Raw genomic sequence first — 16652 nt, 5'->3', positions numbered from 1 at the left:
GCCACCCAGATTTTCTATTTACTAAAATCAACGTTCATTTCAAGCTGCAGTTGCAACTGTCTCGGGGCTTCTTTTGATCTATTGCTACAGGCTCTCTTGTAGTCCAGGCTGGCCCCAGACTCCAGAATGACCTTGAACTTCTGAGCCTCCTGCCTCTGCCTCCTAGGATGAATGGTATTCACACCACTCCAGATTTATGTAGAGTTAGGTGCTGAACCCAGGAATTCATCTAGCCAAGTTCTCTGCCAACTGAACCATATCCTCGCCTGTACTTTGTTGTCTTTATGTATTTAAATAAACATTTAAAATATGTCCCTTTAAAAAGTCTTTATACCTTTAGATAAATATTTTAAAATGTGTCCTTTGACATTTTTGTTGTTGTTCATTTTGTTTTCTGATAAAGCTGTTGGCCAATGTCTAGAGCTTCTTATTGGCTAGCTCTGTCTTAAATATTAACCCATTTATATCAATCTAAGTGTTTCCACGTGGTCTTATCTTACCAGAGAGAAGGTCCAGACCTCTTCTCTCACCTCCTACATCTTGACTCCCCTCTACTACATCTCCCAGAATTCTTCTTGTCTCCTAGTCCTGCCTATCACTTTGACAGTTTTATACATGTTAATCAGACCTACTTCCCAACTCTCCTCTCCCAATTAACTCCCCACAGACCCCTTCTCAACAAGTTTGCTTCCAAACTTCATGTCCTTTTCTTCTTTTAACAACTCACTGATGCCAGTTAGTGCTTCTCATTTGTACTTGGGGGCGGCCTTCCAGTAGTCACACCCTGATGATAAATGACTCTTACTCTTCAGTAGCCATCAACTACCAATAGCCCCTCAGTTACAGGAGAGATTCATAAAGCCCCATTAATAGGGAGCTTCCTTCCAATACCCATGCTTGAGTGTTAGTTGGCTTGAACTTGGACTGGTAACCATAGCTGCTATGAGCTCATAAGTTTGGTAGCCAGATCAAGTCCAGAATACAACATTCTTCTCCACCCTCCAGCTCTTACATTCTTCCTACCCCATTTTCCATGATGTTTCCTCAGCCTTGTGGTACCCAAGTTGCAGTACCTAGTTAAACCTATCTTAAGACATTTAATATTGTCTTTGTGGGTGTTCCAGGATAGTCTGAACATTTAACTTCCCTGGTAGATGGTAGCAGTTCTTAAAGATAATATTCATGCCCTTGTACACAGTAGGTGAGTCATTAGAGTTAGATGTTTGGAAAATGGAGTTGAACTAATCACAAACTCCCATGTCCATACAGTGATCCCATTACACAAAAAGAAGGAGAGGCTGAGTATTTCAACTTCCAATCACTTGGAATAAGCCCTTCCTTCCTGGATAAAAGATTAGCTGACATGTATGGGCTGTTAAAATTTATATATGCAAAATAGTTGACAGTTATTTTTCTTGCATTTCTTGGAGAGAGAGGAGAGAATGAAAATGATGGCAGTATATAGCAGAATTTCCTTGGGTGCACGGAGTTTCTACAACACTCACAAGAACAAAAGAAACAGAATTAAACCTGAGTGCCTAGACAACAAGTTTCCTTCCCTTCTAAATAGCTTCAAGAAAGTGAAACAGACCATGTGTTGAAATAGAATTTAAAGAAAATGTAGTACTGCTATTGTGGATGGGATAAATTGCCTCCTGCTCCTGTAGACAGTGTAGTCTATACCCAGGGTCACAACAGCTCTTAGACTAAACCCAGAAACAGTATGTGGACTGGATATCCTTGTTACCTTGTTACTAGGGTAATCTGTCTGGCCCCCACAGCCTCCTGTTTTATCACTTTGTCTCCAGCTAGTGATGCTATTTTGAGAGGCTTTTGAACCTTTGGGAGGTGAGGTCTACCTGGAGGAAGTTGATCACTAAGGACTGGTCTTTGAAAGCAATAACGGACACCTACTTCCTGTTGTGTTTCTCTGCTTCCAGATCGGCTATCATGTGAACAGCTTCTGCCACACAGTCCTGCTGCGCTCTTCCTCCCCCTGGCTTGATGGCCTGAAACTCTGAGTCAAAATATAACTCCCTGTTAAAAGGATGCTTATTTCAGGTGTATTAGTCCAAGTGACTAAAAACACAATCTTCTGGTGATCAGAGCAAACCCAAGTACGGCAAACACTAAGAGGTTAAAAAAGGAAATGAATGGAAGCCTGCAGTGTCTGCTTGGGATGGCACAACCTGATCCCATTGTACCAATGAGGAAACTAAAATACCGAGAAGTGACTTTGTCTTGGCAACCCAATTGACCAGGGACATTTATTAATTTTATAGGGATTGGTTGTTGGCATGGCTTAGAGATGTTGGGTTAAATAGAAATATATCATTGAATTATATTTAATTTCATCTTTTTCAACTTTATTTAAAATCTGACCAATAGGAGCTGGAGAGGGGCACTTTTTGTTCTTCCAGGTGGCCCAGGTTCACTTCCCTGTACCCATATGGTGGTTCATAATTATCTGTCACTCCAGTCCCAGAAAATCCAGTGTCTTCTCCTCCTGACTTCTGAGGGCAGCCACCATGCACCTGCTGTACACATGCAGTTAGGCAAAAACACCAATACACATAAAAATAAAAAAATTAAAAACTTATGTCTGCCATCTAGAACATTTAAATTACTGTGTGACTGACATTCTAGATACACAAGCCAGGGCAATGTGGACTGTCTCTGGCACATTGTAGGTACGTTAACATTCTATTAATAGTCATTGTGAGAGCTCAGCTATAGTCTCCCCCTGGGTCATAGTAAACACCCATCTTCTCAGTTTTTAAAGCCCTAATTATGCTCCTTCTGTTTGCAAGGTGTGGAGCTGTGTGCTAAGAGGAGGAGAGCCCAAGCTCCTCTGCCTTGAAGGGAAGGTGAGACCTTTAGGCAGCAGAGTTCCCTGCCCGCCTTAGCATCACTCAGGGTTGATGCTGAAGTCAATTAATTGGTAACTGTCCTCAGGGCATGTGGCAAGGAGGGTTGGGTCCTGGGCCGATAAAGTTCTCTTTGACAGTTTCTAGATCCAAGCTGTGGAGTTCCAGAAGAGAAAAGCCTTTGATAGTGGGTTGCCTCTCCTCCCCTGGTGACAAGCAGTTTACTGTGTGTATGTGTGTCCATTTCTGGACTGCCTATTCTGTTCCCCTGATCCATTTGTCTGTTCTTTGGCAAATACTACACAGTCTTGATGACTGTAGTTTGGAACTGGATTTTTAATTTCATGCCATTGTAATTAAGGGAATGTGAATGGCCCCATGTGGCTAATGGTCATTGTATTTGACAGTGCAGACTGTTTGTTTCAAGTTTTATTCTTTCACCCATCTTCCCATGGATATCCATTCATTGATGTTTAGCTTCTATAAAATTATTTTATTTTAAAAAATACATGAAAGACACAGCAGACGATACTAAGGTGAATCAAACAGATCATCTGTCCTTTGTAAGGACATAAGACAAGTTCAGAAACATCTGAGCTTTAAGACATGAGTTAAACAGAGTCAAGGTGTGGCTTAGTTGGCAGAATGTTTGACTAGCATGCACAAGGCTCTGGGTTCTATTCCCAGCACTATATAAGTCAGGATATGGTGCTGTATGCCTTTAATGTTCACAATCAGGAGGTGGAGTCAGGAAGATCAGAAATTCAAGGGCAAGCTTGGGCTCACTTGGACCCTACCTCCAAAACAAACAATTAAATCAACATTAAATACCACAGAATAAGTTTAGGTAAAGGTCTGAGAAGAGGCCAGTGTGTTGTGGAATATTAGTTGAAGTGTTACATTTGCTTATGCTGTGGAGTAATTGTTTAATGATACAAAGATATGTTGCATTCTTTTTATGTTGCATTTGTTTAACTCTGTAAAGCTGTGTTACTTTGCCTGTCTAAAACACCTGGTTGGTCTAATAAAGAACAGAACGGCCATTAGGTAGGCAGTAGAAAGGAGAGGCAGAGCTGACATGCAGAGAGAATAAATAAATCTGGAGAGAGAGAAGTGTAAGGTGCAAAAAAAAGGAGAAGGAAGAGAGGATGCCAGAGGACAGCCACCCAGCCACACAAGCAACCATGGAGTAAGAAGGAAAGAACGGTATGTAGAATAAAGAAAGGTCAAATCTCAGCAGCAAAGTGTACAAGAAGAGAAACAGGATAATTTAAGGGAAGCTGGTTAGAAATAAGCCAAGCTAAGGTCAGGCATTCATAAGGGAAAATAAGTCTCTGTGTATTTATTTGGGTGCTGGGTGGCAGGTTCCCAAAGAGTATAAAACAAAAGCAAAAACAAACAAACAAACAAACAAAAAACAACTACAGCAGTGTGTTAAACTTTCTTGAAAAGCATTTCATGTTTGGCATCGAAGAAGTATAATATAATATAAAGTATAATATAATATAAAGTACAGAAGTTTTGTTTTGTTTTGTTTGGTTTTTTTTTTTTTTTTTTGATGATTTGAGGCAGCTGGCTGTTTTTATTCCCCAGGTTCATGTTAATTATCAGTTTGACAGATTCTAAAATCACCTGAGAGAGGGACCCTTGGGCACACTTTGGGGGGATTATTATCTTGATTACTTGAATTAGCACGGGAAGACCTGACCACTGTGGGTGGCACCGTTTTCAGGACAAGGGGACTATGTAAGACCAAGCCCAGAAGGTGGGCATTCAGGCATCCACCCCCAGCTCTCTGCTTCGTTATTGTGGAGATAAGCTGCATCAGGCTCCTGTGGTGTGATGTTACTCTCAAGAATGGCTGTGTCTTTGAGCTGTGATCTGAAGTGAATCCTTTCTCCCTTATGTTGCTTCCCCCCCCCCCAGAATATTTTATAATGCAACAGAAAAGAAATTAAGACACTGGGTGAACCTCATCATAGAATTGTTAACTCTCTCTCTCTCTCTCTCTCTCTCTCTCTCTCTCTCACACACACACACACACACACACACACACAGGTTGCTACTGAAGTACAGAGGAACTCCTCCTTGGGCAAGGGATCTATCTTCTTTCACCTAAGTCAGTGGATATAAGTTTAGAAATGCAGATTGTCAGGTCTCAGCCAGATTTTCTGAGAGTTCAAGACTTGGAAATGCAGTCCTGAAATCTGGGCCTGCAACAAGACACTTCAAAGGTCTGTTCTTGGCAAATGTTTGTAGAAACACTGTTGTAGATCCAAGGGCATCTGGACCAGAAAAACACAGGAACCCTCTAGGAGTGAGGTCACCACCTCTGCACCCGATGATCATTTAACTTAGGCTCTGCAAGCTCCAAATTCCCTGCCACACACAAGGATGTGTGGCCCACTACTAGGATGCCTTGCCATTTAGGTGGTAATTACATAGAACTGGCTTTTGAAAATCCCCCTTTTAGGGAAAGATTTGGGTAGAGATAGAATATGATTTTTTTTTTTTAATAAAGACAGGGTCAGGGAGAATTGTCAAGCTTACTTGGGGCACTAATGAATCATGATATCTCTTTTGCTTTGGAGAAGCTATCTATTAAGGTGGAACCCTGTTTGAAACTAAGAAATCAGCAAGACACAGCAGAAGGGTTACAAAGATTGAACTTCTTATCCCAAAGTCTACATTGGGAGAGCCATTATAGGTCAAACTTACCTTTAGAAACATTGCAATGTGGGATTCTGCCCCCTCAAAATAATTGCTTTACCTGAAATGGACTGACCATCTCCTTAAATCTTTTAAAACACTCTAACATGAGTTTTCAAAAGATATTTACTTACTTTTAATTTTTATTTATTTATACATGTATATGCCCAAAGAGGCCAACAGAGGGTGTGCCAGACATCTCTTGAAGATAGAGTTAGAGACACAGGTGCCAGGAACTGAACTCTGCTCCTCAGTAGGGAGAGAAAGCACTGTTAACTGTTGAGCCATTTCTTCAGTCCTTATCACCTTTTAAAATATGTTTTAGTTACTTCAAATATTTACCTGTATAATGTCGTGTTCATGTCACTGGAGATTCATTCATGTGTTCAGGTATGTTTACAACCATGTGCAAGCCAGAAGACATAGTGTTATTCTTAGACGCTACCCATCTTCCCTCCCCCATCACTTTTTCTTAACACCCCCCACACACACACACATTTCCCCCTTTCAGAAACAGCATTTCTCACTGGCCTGGAGCTCACCTCTTAACTGGCCCTCAAGCATGACTCTACCTCCCCAGAATTGGAATCAAACTCAGGTTGCCATGCTTGCAATGAAGATTTTTTTTTTGTTTGTTTTACTCCAACTGAGCTATCTCCTCAGTCTGCAGCCAATAATTCTTAAACAAAAACAAAAATGTTGCCCATCACTTTCACCACTTCACAAGCTCATCTGCTAGCTTCCTAAGCCCTGCCTTTCCCCAGCCCAGTGTGTGTTGGGGGTTGTTTTGGGCTTGGTTCTATGTGTTGGCTCCATTTTCTTTTTTCTGTATCTCTCTTGTCTTTTTTTTTTTTTTTATAGTGGTTGACTGAAGCATTCATTTCTCAGTAAAATGAGATTGCACTCAAGAGCAAGTCCATCTTCTAGTTAGACTTCACCACTCATCACCTTGTGGGATCCCACTGGTCAAAAGATGCCTTGTGGCTTAATCCAGAATCAAGGGTCAGAGAAGTCTTTATTTGTGCTCACTTTGAGACATCACCTCCAACACCAAGAGTTCAGGGACCCACAACTCCAAGAGGAGAGGACCCAGTGGTAGAAGAAAGCCCCTATAGGCTCATAGGGAGTGATACTATTAGGAGGTATGACCTTATTGGAGTAGATAGGGCATTGTTGGGGGAATTGTGTCACTGAGGCAACCTTTGAGGTTTCAGATGCTCAAGCCAGTTCCAGTGTGGCATTCTCTTCCTGCTGCCTGCCAATCCAGATGTAGAACCCATAGTTCATTGTTGTCATGGTTCCCACTGTGACAACAATGAACTAAACCTCTGAAACTGAAAGCCAGCCCCAATTAAATGTTTTCCTTAATAAGAGTTGCTGTGGGAAACAAAATAAAACAAAACAAAACAAAAAAAAAACAAAAAAAAAAAACAGAGTTGCTGTGGTCATGGTGTCTCTTCATAGCAATAGAACCCTAACTAAAACAGAAGTCAACACTCTAATCATCCCCATACCTTATCTCTTACATCATTACCCCTCAAGCTTGGCTGCAGCTCTAATCACCTGGGAAATTATAGAAAGTGCTAGTTCCTGGGTCCCACCCCCAGAATTTCAGGTCTAATTGACTTGGGGTGCCGCCTAGGCAGGGACATTGGTAAATCTCCCTAAGTGTTCTGTTGAGTATCTGCCTGCCAAGTCTGAGAATCAATATTATTCATCCAAAAGGTATCAAGGACCTCAGGCCATGACATGACCATGTAGCCAAGGAAGATCTTGAATTCCTGAATCTTCTGGCTCTACCTCATATATTCTGGGATTGTAATTATGATTATGATCCTGGGATTATGATTATATACCACCATGCCTAGTTTATGCATTGCTTGCAGTGGAACACAGGGCTTTGTGTAGGTTATACTCCAGCAGCTGAGCTGTGTCCTCAGCCTCTCAATTGCTATTGATTAAACAAACATAACTTGGAGCACTGCTTTGGGGAGGAGCCTTTTCCCATTCATTTTCAGAGCTTCTTCTCTTTTAAGACCTGGGATAATGAAAGCACATTACTAAGTCAGATGTAATTTCATTTCTCTCTGGGGAGCAGCTTCAGGTCAGATTCATGAAAAATATCATTAGGCATGTTCTTAGAGTTGAATTTTAATGAACGCTGGTGATTGTGTTTGTTTCTTATCTGTTGCCGAAGTGAAGAAGCCAGTGAGGTACTCATGGTTCCATGGCTCCATTTATGGAGAAGTAGAGACTCTTTCTACAACATCAGGAGGTAGTAGTGATGACTGAGTGATTTCCTCACACCCTCTGAAATGCCCTTTAATTGCCTGGAAAATACTTGGTGCTACAGAAAACAAGATGTTGTGCTGTGGCTGTAGCTCAGTTGAGTGCTTGCCTGGACACAAAGTCCTGGACTTGATTCCCAGAACTGTATAAACCAGGAGTGGGGGTACATACCTGTAATCCCCACATTCAGGATGTGAAGACAGGAGGGTCAGCCATTCAAAGCCATCTTTGGTCACAAAGTGTGTTCAAGACCCACCTGGGATACAGGAGACCCTGTATCAAAAACAAAAGAAACAAAGAAAGAGTGTTGAAGAGATGGCTAAAATTGTGTAGATTTAGTACTCTATTTCAGACTTTATAGATGTATGCACCTTAGAGATGTTATCCCCCCCTACCCCTTCCTCCCTCCCTCCCCCTCTCTCTTTCTGTTCCTTCCTTCTTTCTTCCTTCTCTCCTCCCTTTGTTCTACCATCCTGCTCTCACTTTCCCCCTGTGACTTCTGGAATTCTAAGTTCTGTGCATGTACATATGTTCTATGAACATTATAAAGGTTCACTTAACTATGTAAAGATTTCTTCCCAGGAAGTTGTTTTCTGTTATCTGATTGGTAAATCCATCTCAGGGCAGAGCCAAAACAGGACCTTCACCATGGTTTGTAAGCCAGGATTTCTCCTAGAGGACGAGCTGCCACTTCCAGACCTCAGAAAAGCTGCAGTTTAAGCTCCCACTTATCCCATCAGTACTTTTGTTTCACAGCTTTCCATCAGGATCTTTGTAAAACCTCTGTATAATAGCCCCAAAACTATTGCGTTGCACCCCATTTCTGCCTTACATTTATTAATGAATTTATTTATTTGTGAGCATGTGTTAGTATGCTCACACCAAGGCATTTGTATGTCCCTAGGAGGGCAACTGTGGAAGTCTGTTCTTCCTTCTACAGTGTAGGTCTCCAGGATCAAAGCAAGGTCACTGGGCTTCGCTACGAGCAACTTTACCTATTGAGCCATATCACTAGCCCGGACAAATAACCCCTTAAGGACCCGATTCTGCTTTAGAAAATCACCAGGCTCTTTTGAGAGATCCTCTAGACACAGTGAGAGAGTGCTGTCTGGTTCATAGAAAAGCTCATTCATTGGAGAAAAGAAGATAAATCTTCAGTTTGCATATTATTTCCCTTCTCAATTGACGGCTGGCTGTCAGGATGTGTGAGATTCTGAATAACCAATCAAACCATTAATTTTTGGGTGAAATTCCAGGATGGGTGGCTAATTAGCAATGTCTAATCAGCAATGCATATGCTGCTTAGGGGGAAGGGAGCTGCCTGTACAGCCATAAAAATGTTGCTGTCTAGGAAGAGGGGCAAAGCATCTGTCCCATCCATGAGTCACCCAGAACATACTGGATGCACCACAAAGTCGGTAACATTCAGCTTGACGCCTATTTCACATCCAAAAGTTGGATCTACAAATATTTTCATCCTTGGGACATGTTGTCACAATAAAGAGAAGAAAGCCTTGGGTCTATGCAGCTGTCATCCTTCACTTTGTTCTGTAATGATGACATGACCAAAAAGGATACACTGATGGGCTGTTACTCATCAACCAGCTTATTGTGGTGGGACAGTGGGATGGGGTGGGAGCAGGAGTCGGGGTCGGGGTGGAGGACACAGAAGGGGATGGTAAAACTGACAACAAGAAAACTAAACTGCGTGACTTTGAAGAGGTTACTGAACATCTCTGTGCTTCAAGTCTACACTCACTCCTGCCTCCACCCCCACCCACCTCTGTGTGATGGATTCTTCCAAGACCTGCCCCCCCTTACCTCCCACTGCAATTCAAGTTAACTTCTTAATTAAAGTGTAGTTGGACTGGGTGAAGAGATGGCTCAGCCAGTAACTTGCTTGCTTTGCAAGCACCAGTACATGAGTTCAACCCCTAGAACGCATGGAAAAAAGCCCTGGAGAAGGGGGAGGGGTTCTAATGTGTTATTTGTATCTCAGCACCTGCCTCTCTGGACATCCAGGAAGCTATGAATAGCGAGAAGGTCTAATACCAACTCCGTGCTGATCTCCTTTCTAAACCTCATTAGATTCTTTAATGTGATGCTTACTGTAACATCACAGAGAAGGTACAGTGAGGAAGGAGCCCAGCTTTACAGATGGGTAAAGTGAGGCAGAGAAGCAAAATGTCTATAAAGTGTGTAGGTAAGATTTAAACTAAACCTATCCACAAGGCCTGTTCAGCTTTTTCCTCATTGCAACAGGAAACTGCCATGTACAAAGTTCAAGCTTAACTACCATGCAAATGAGTTAGCAAAAATATCACAAAAAATACCACAGAGATTTCTAGCTTATAATATTTTCTATGTATTGTATATAACTGGGGGTGGATGAGGGTATAGCTATGACTCTTGGAAAGAAACTCAGAGAGGGAGAAATGGGTACTGAAGAACAGGCAGGGACGAAGGAGATATGAAGGTAGAAAGGAAAGTGTGAACGTGGGCTGGGAAAGTCCAAGATCGGGGGCAGGAGGAGGGGAGAAAAATCAGGGAGAAGAATCAATAACAATAAATTGGGGGGCACTGGGTGGACAGATGGATCAATGGTTAACAGTGCTTGCTGGGCTTGCAGAGGACTGGAGTTTGGTTGTCAAATACCACACATCTACCTGGAACTTCAGCCTCAGAAGATAGGAGTACATTTGCTGGCCTCCACAGATAACTGTAAGCACCTGAGCACACTCAAGCACAGACACACAATGCACATATACATACACATAAATAAAATTTTTATTCTAAAATAACCCTAAATTGTTTGAAAAATCTCTGTAATGAAACCTACTACAGAATAAGTTAATTAAAATTTAAATCTCTGCATATCTCTCTCTCTCTCTCTCTCTCTCTCTCTCTGTGTGTAATAAAAAATCCTCATGATGTTTTAAGTTTATGTTATCTGTATTAGGCTACATCTATAGCTTTTCTTTACCACATGTGACCTATGTTTGGGCACACTTGATCATGTAACAACTTAAAATGGTATCTTGGACATAGTGGCTGCTTATTGTTCACACAATAAATTAATAAAATAACGGTTGTGGTGGTACATACCTTTTATCCCAGCACTCAAGAGGTAGAGGCATGTGAATCTCTGTGAGTTCGAGACCAGCCTCGTCTATAAAAGCTACACAGAGAAATCCTGTCTCCAAAAACAAAAGCAAGCAACTGAATAAAATAACTGAAAGCAAGGCCTTACCATAAGGGAAAATAACACTGAAATACCTAGATGAAGTGAGACAGACAAAAGAGAGGATGCATTGTGGGTTAAATCCCTGAAAACACAGTCTAGGAAGGGCCCTTAGTATTTGGAATCCCAGCAGAAGAGGAGCAGGTAGCACAGGAAGGCTCCTGGGGCATGAAAGTCCATAGAGAAGTGATGCTCACCCACAGGAAAGGCTGCACCCCAGGGTCATGCATAGTCCAAACCCTCATTGCCCTTGGATTATCCTCCACTGACACAGCAGCCCCTAAGGAGAAGACAGGAGAGGAGTAAAGCAAGGGGATGCCCCATTGTCCCCATTTCCCACCTTCAGCTGTCCACCCACTGGGGCAAGAATTCTTGGAGTGCATTCTTCAATGGAAAGGAAGGTTCTCTACAGATGTGTGCTGTCTGTGGAAGTCACCAGGGTACTATTTGGCAAATTGCTGCTGCAAAACTGAGGATGGTACCCTGGTGGCCTCCTAGACTGATTGGATCCCTAAAAGTGTTTAATTTATCTCTGGGGGAAATTTACACCCTGGGAAAATCTGGTTAAATGAATAAATGAATCTTCTAACCAGCCAAGATGGAAGATATAATAAAATCATAAAGCCAGAAGGCACTTCCTAAGACAACAGGTGTTATCTCCCTCCAGATTCAAGCTCACTTCAGTCTCCTGCAAGACACCTCTGCTGCTTTTGATAAGCCTTCAGAAAGAAGGTTCTAGAATGGCATGCTACCCTTTGGCCCTGAAGCTTCTTTGCTCATCTGGCATAAATTCCTGCAGTGGGAACTGGTGCTCATTACAACCCTTTCAGCTCCCAGGGGGATGGAGGACATGAGAAGCAGCTTCCTCTGAATCCAGTCTCTTCAGGCTCAGTGGCAGTCCCGAAGTTTCCAGCAGGATCGGGAGCTTTGGGGTTCATGACTCACTATAAGAACCTTCCTTCTCCTCTGTGGCAAATCAGCCACCCCCCCCCAGTATATTTTCTATAGAATCTCTGTCAGGACAGACTAAGGTACATGTATTGTGGTAGCAGCCATCACATGCTCAGAGACCCTCACAGCTGAGGCTGTGTCAGCAGCAGTGTCCACTGTGAGTCATCAGGAGCTCTGCCCTTCAGTCACCCAGTCACTACAGGCCACCAGACCAGGGGGAAATCATGTGTGGGCTCTTACAGCTTCTAGCTTTGGAGGTGAACCTTGTCACTTCTGTCCAAATTGCCTGACCTGAAGTTGAGTCACAAAAGCACATCTGATTCAAGGGAGCAGAGAAAGACAGTTGTAACATATCCCCTCAAAGCAGGCATGGACAATGGTTGGTAGAGCAACACCAACAATAAACCACAATAATTAATTAATTAATTAATTAAAGAAACCCTTTTGTGGGGATTTCTTTAAGAGGGGTTTTCCATCATATTCCTCAGAGTACATGGAGGAACAATCTATGTGTCATTCTGTGTGTATGTGTCACCTCATGCACGCACACATGAGTGTATATGTGTGCAGGTATATGTATGTGTTTGTGTGTGCATGTGTACATGTGCCATGTCATATCATATGTGGTGAATGCGAGGCACAAATAAAAATTACCAATTGCAATTTAGACTAATGACCTTAAAAGCCCATGAAGGAGATAGTCAAGCTAATAAACACAGTTATTATAAAACATTACAATGGCCAAGTACACAGACTTTGGAATAGGAATGAAAAGAAAATTCTCAAATTTCATCCTTCTCATGATTTGTCTGCAGTCACAGTGGCTTCCAACAAAGAGCATATGAGAGTCAAAACAGACAACCCATGGAAAGCATTGTATTGGTTACATTTTTAGTTTGTCAAAATACCTGACAGAAACTATTGTGGAAAAATAAGGATGGGGGAAACATAGGCTGAATAGATGCTTATTCAGGGAGAATAACTTACAACGGAGACAGATGAATACCAGCAGGTTCCAGTCCCAAGGATGCCTCCGGATGTTCTCTGTCTCTGTCTAGGAAGCAGAGAGAACTCCGGGGTTCTGACCCCAGAGCTAGTTCTCCCAGGTCATGTCCGCCCTGACCCTACCCCCAAAGGATGTGAGTCAGTGCAACAGGTGCTGGCAGTGTGGCTATCTCACTACAAGAAGAAAGGTAAGGGAGGAAGGAGTTTGTTGACTCGTGGTTTAGGGAATGCAGCACATCATGGTCAAGAAGGCATGGCCATAGGCAACCCTTTCCCTACAAGCAGAAACTTCTGACAGAACTTCCTCACTGCTCAATGTCCTAATCAGGAAGCAGAAAATTTGTATTGAAAGAGGACCCTAGTTGTAACTCTGAAGGTTTGTCCCAGTGACCTACTCTCCCCCACATCAGTCCTCACCCAAAGATTTCATAACCCCTGAAGACAATATGCCACCTACAACTGAATCAAGGGTTCAAAAACAAGAGCCTACAGGGACATTTTAGATGGAAACTCCAGCAAACATTTGTGGCACATATTCAGCCTCCTGTTCAAGGGACATGTTCTTATCACAGGGACCCAGGGGAGCTCTGTATTGGAAGTACCAAGGACAGTTTCCTGGAGAAAGGACTCGTGGTTATGTTTCAGTAGGAAAATGGGAGTCAGGTAATAAAATAAGAAAGTTAGAGATCTTCTCTTTGGGAAAAGTAAAAACCAAGCAACCAACCACTACCAGTCACAAACCCCACCCAGAGGTGGTCTAAATCAGAAGCAGAGTGTCCTGGGCCATACTTGGAAGTGGTGTGACCACTTCCGAGTGACTAATTAATTTCACCTCTTCAAGCCTCAGTTTCCCAAAAGCACTCATCAATGGCTTCTCAGAACAATATCACTCTATGCTATGTTGGATTAACTCTGGTGGCAATGAAGGACAGCTTCCTCCTGCAGGAAAGACTTTCTGTGCACACTATAATATCACCCCTACAATATCACCGGTGCCTCAGTTTCACAAGCCTGGATCCTTCACTTCTGTTCTCCACATTGTGAGTTGAAGAGAAAAGCAGATTCAAAGGCTAGGATTGGGAACCCAGAAGGACTGGTACATTTGTCTTGAGTCTTAGGTGCTAGCTAGGCTCCTTGGTTACAAAGGAAGGTAATTGATTTATTGCTCTCACTGAAGTTAAGAGGCTGTAGTTGGTGCCAGATGAAAATTAAATAATTAGCAAGGAATGTTCACTTCTAGCATCCTCAGCCAGCTGCCTCTTTCTCCATAAAGATGGCCCCCAGGGGAACAGCAAAGGATGTAACTGCAATTAAATAAGGGTATAAGCTTTGCAGAAAGGCTGTCAGGCAAGACTCAGGGCTTGACTGAGACCCAGTCAAGATCATCCACCTCTCATGGTTTGGAAAAAAGTATTGTGTATTCCCCAGCTGCATCCATTTTTAAGGCACAAGAAGTCAAAGAAAAGACTAGGAGGGCAACTGCTAAAGAAAACATCTGGAGGAGTGTGATGTTTTCCTTAGCCATCCAAAGTCTTCAAGAAGTTAGAATACAAAAGACACAGTGAGGAATATGTGTACCTCAGATTATCTGGCCATTGAGAAGTCTCGGCAGTGAAGGTGCTTGCCACCAAGCCTGACCTGAGTTCAGTCCTGGGGGAGGAGAGAACTGACTCCTGTAAAGTGTCATCTGACCACCACATGCAGGCTGTTGCACAAAATAAATATATTTATTTATATATTTATATAAAATATATAAAATAAAAAATATACAAAATAAAAAAATACCAAATTAACTAACATTTCAGAGTTACCACTATCAGGCCTGAACATGGAAATAAATCTCCTGTAAAACATTTATTGAACATTTACCTTGTTCTAGGCACTTGTGTCAGAGTCCTGCAGATATAACACTGAATAAAACATAAGTTTTCCCTGTGTTATATTCCTCTGTATAACTGAGATTAGACACAGCTTTAAATAACAAGAATCCCAATTTAAAAAAGAAAACCACACCTTCCACTAGTTAAAAGACAATTCTGTGTCTTGGGTTACCCATTTCATGAAATCACGGACCAGGCTCTATGTTCCCTGTTCATCTGCTCTTTTAAACAGGATGCTGCCCATTCCAATACAGCTTATTTGGTTCTCACCATCACATCCATACCCTCCTGAGCCACTAGAAGTGAAAGTGAGCCACGTTTTCCCTTCAATATTAGTTCACAAGGTCAAGATGCTTCCCAGCTCCAAGGCCAACAATATCTGTGAGGTGTTCATTGTGCTAATGGACTGAGCCAAGAATTCAGAGTTCCTTTTCTAAGAAGGAAGGTGGGAACTGATACAGATGGAGAAACAATTTCTTTGCTGTCCAATTGACTTTGCCGTGTCTCTCCCTTTCTGCAATGTTTACAATCAGATCACCAAAGTAGACATTCTCCTCCAGTAGGAAGACTGAGTCCTGAGCACGCACGAGTTACATGGGAAGTTTGTCTTGACTGCTTCCTTTCAGATTCCTAACAGCTAAAACTCCTATAAAAAAATGCATGGCAGAGGGACTTGGTTCTGCCCCAATAATGAGGAGGAGGGGATTCAGGGTGGGGTATGAGGGGAGGTGAGAGGTGTGGGAGGGAGAACTGGGGTTGGAATGTAAAATGAAACATAAAAACTAAATAAATTATTTTAAAAAATTATAAAAAAAGGAGACAGTCAAAACATTAATGCATGGGCCAGAGACATGACTTAGTAGTTGTGACCATTAGTTGCTCTTGCAAGAGAACCCAGAATTCAGTACCCAGCACCCACAGGCAGCTCACAAAAGTCTGTAACTCCAGTTCCAGGGGATCCAAAGCACTCTTCTGGTTTCTGTGGATGCTTATATGCACATGGTGCATACATATTCACAAGGATATCTCTCTCTCTCTCTCTCTTTCTCTCTCTCTCTCTCGCTAATTTTAAGGAGATACAATAGTTTAACCTCTTGGAAGAAAAGAAACTTCATTATTTACATCAAAGAAATCACATAGAGATTAAAAATAAAATATAAGAAATCATGAGTGTTTTCTGTAACTGAATTTGATTTTTCTAGTGATATTTAATCTAGTGATAGAGAGGGTCATCTGATACCACAGCATGAAGGGCAATTAAGATACACACACACATGCACACACACACACACACATCTCTATATGATACAAGCATAGGATCATCCTTAATAGAAGAAAAAGATAAACACTCTATAACAAGAAATGACTAAATAAATTCACATAATATTTACACTTAATTTATGGGAACTCAAGCAGTTCAGAAAACAGAAATATCACAATACAAATTGGGCTCACTGTTCTACTCAACAGGTTTGTGGTCAAGACACAGGTAGTTGTTTTTGAGTGTGAAATGTCCCCCAAAGGCAGGTGGGTTTGGGCACTTGGTCTCCAGCTGGGGCCAGTATTAGGTAAGGCTGTGCAACCTTTAGGTGTTGGAGCTTTGCTGGGAAAACTAGGTCACTGGGGCAGGCCTTGAGATATTTATAACTGGCCCTGCTTCCTGTTCATGAGCTGAGGATGCAATATGAATAGGGACCTGATATTCCTGCC

Source organism: Phodopus roborovskii, unplaced genomic scaffold (genome assembly GCF_943737965.1).
Source record: "Phodopus roborovskii unplaced genomic scaffold, PHOROB, whole genome shotgun sequence".
Taxonomy (NCBI): Eukaryota; Metazoa; Chordata; class Mammalia; order Rodentia; family Cricetidae; genus Phodopus; species Phodopus roborovskii.
The sequence above is the reverse complement of the archived record's forward strand: the minus strand, read 5'-3'. Positions refer to the sequence as shown.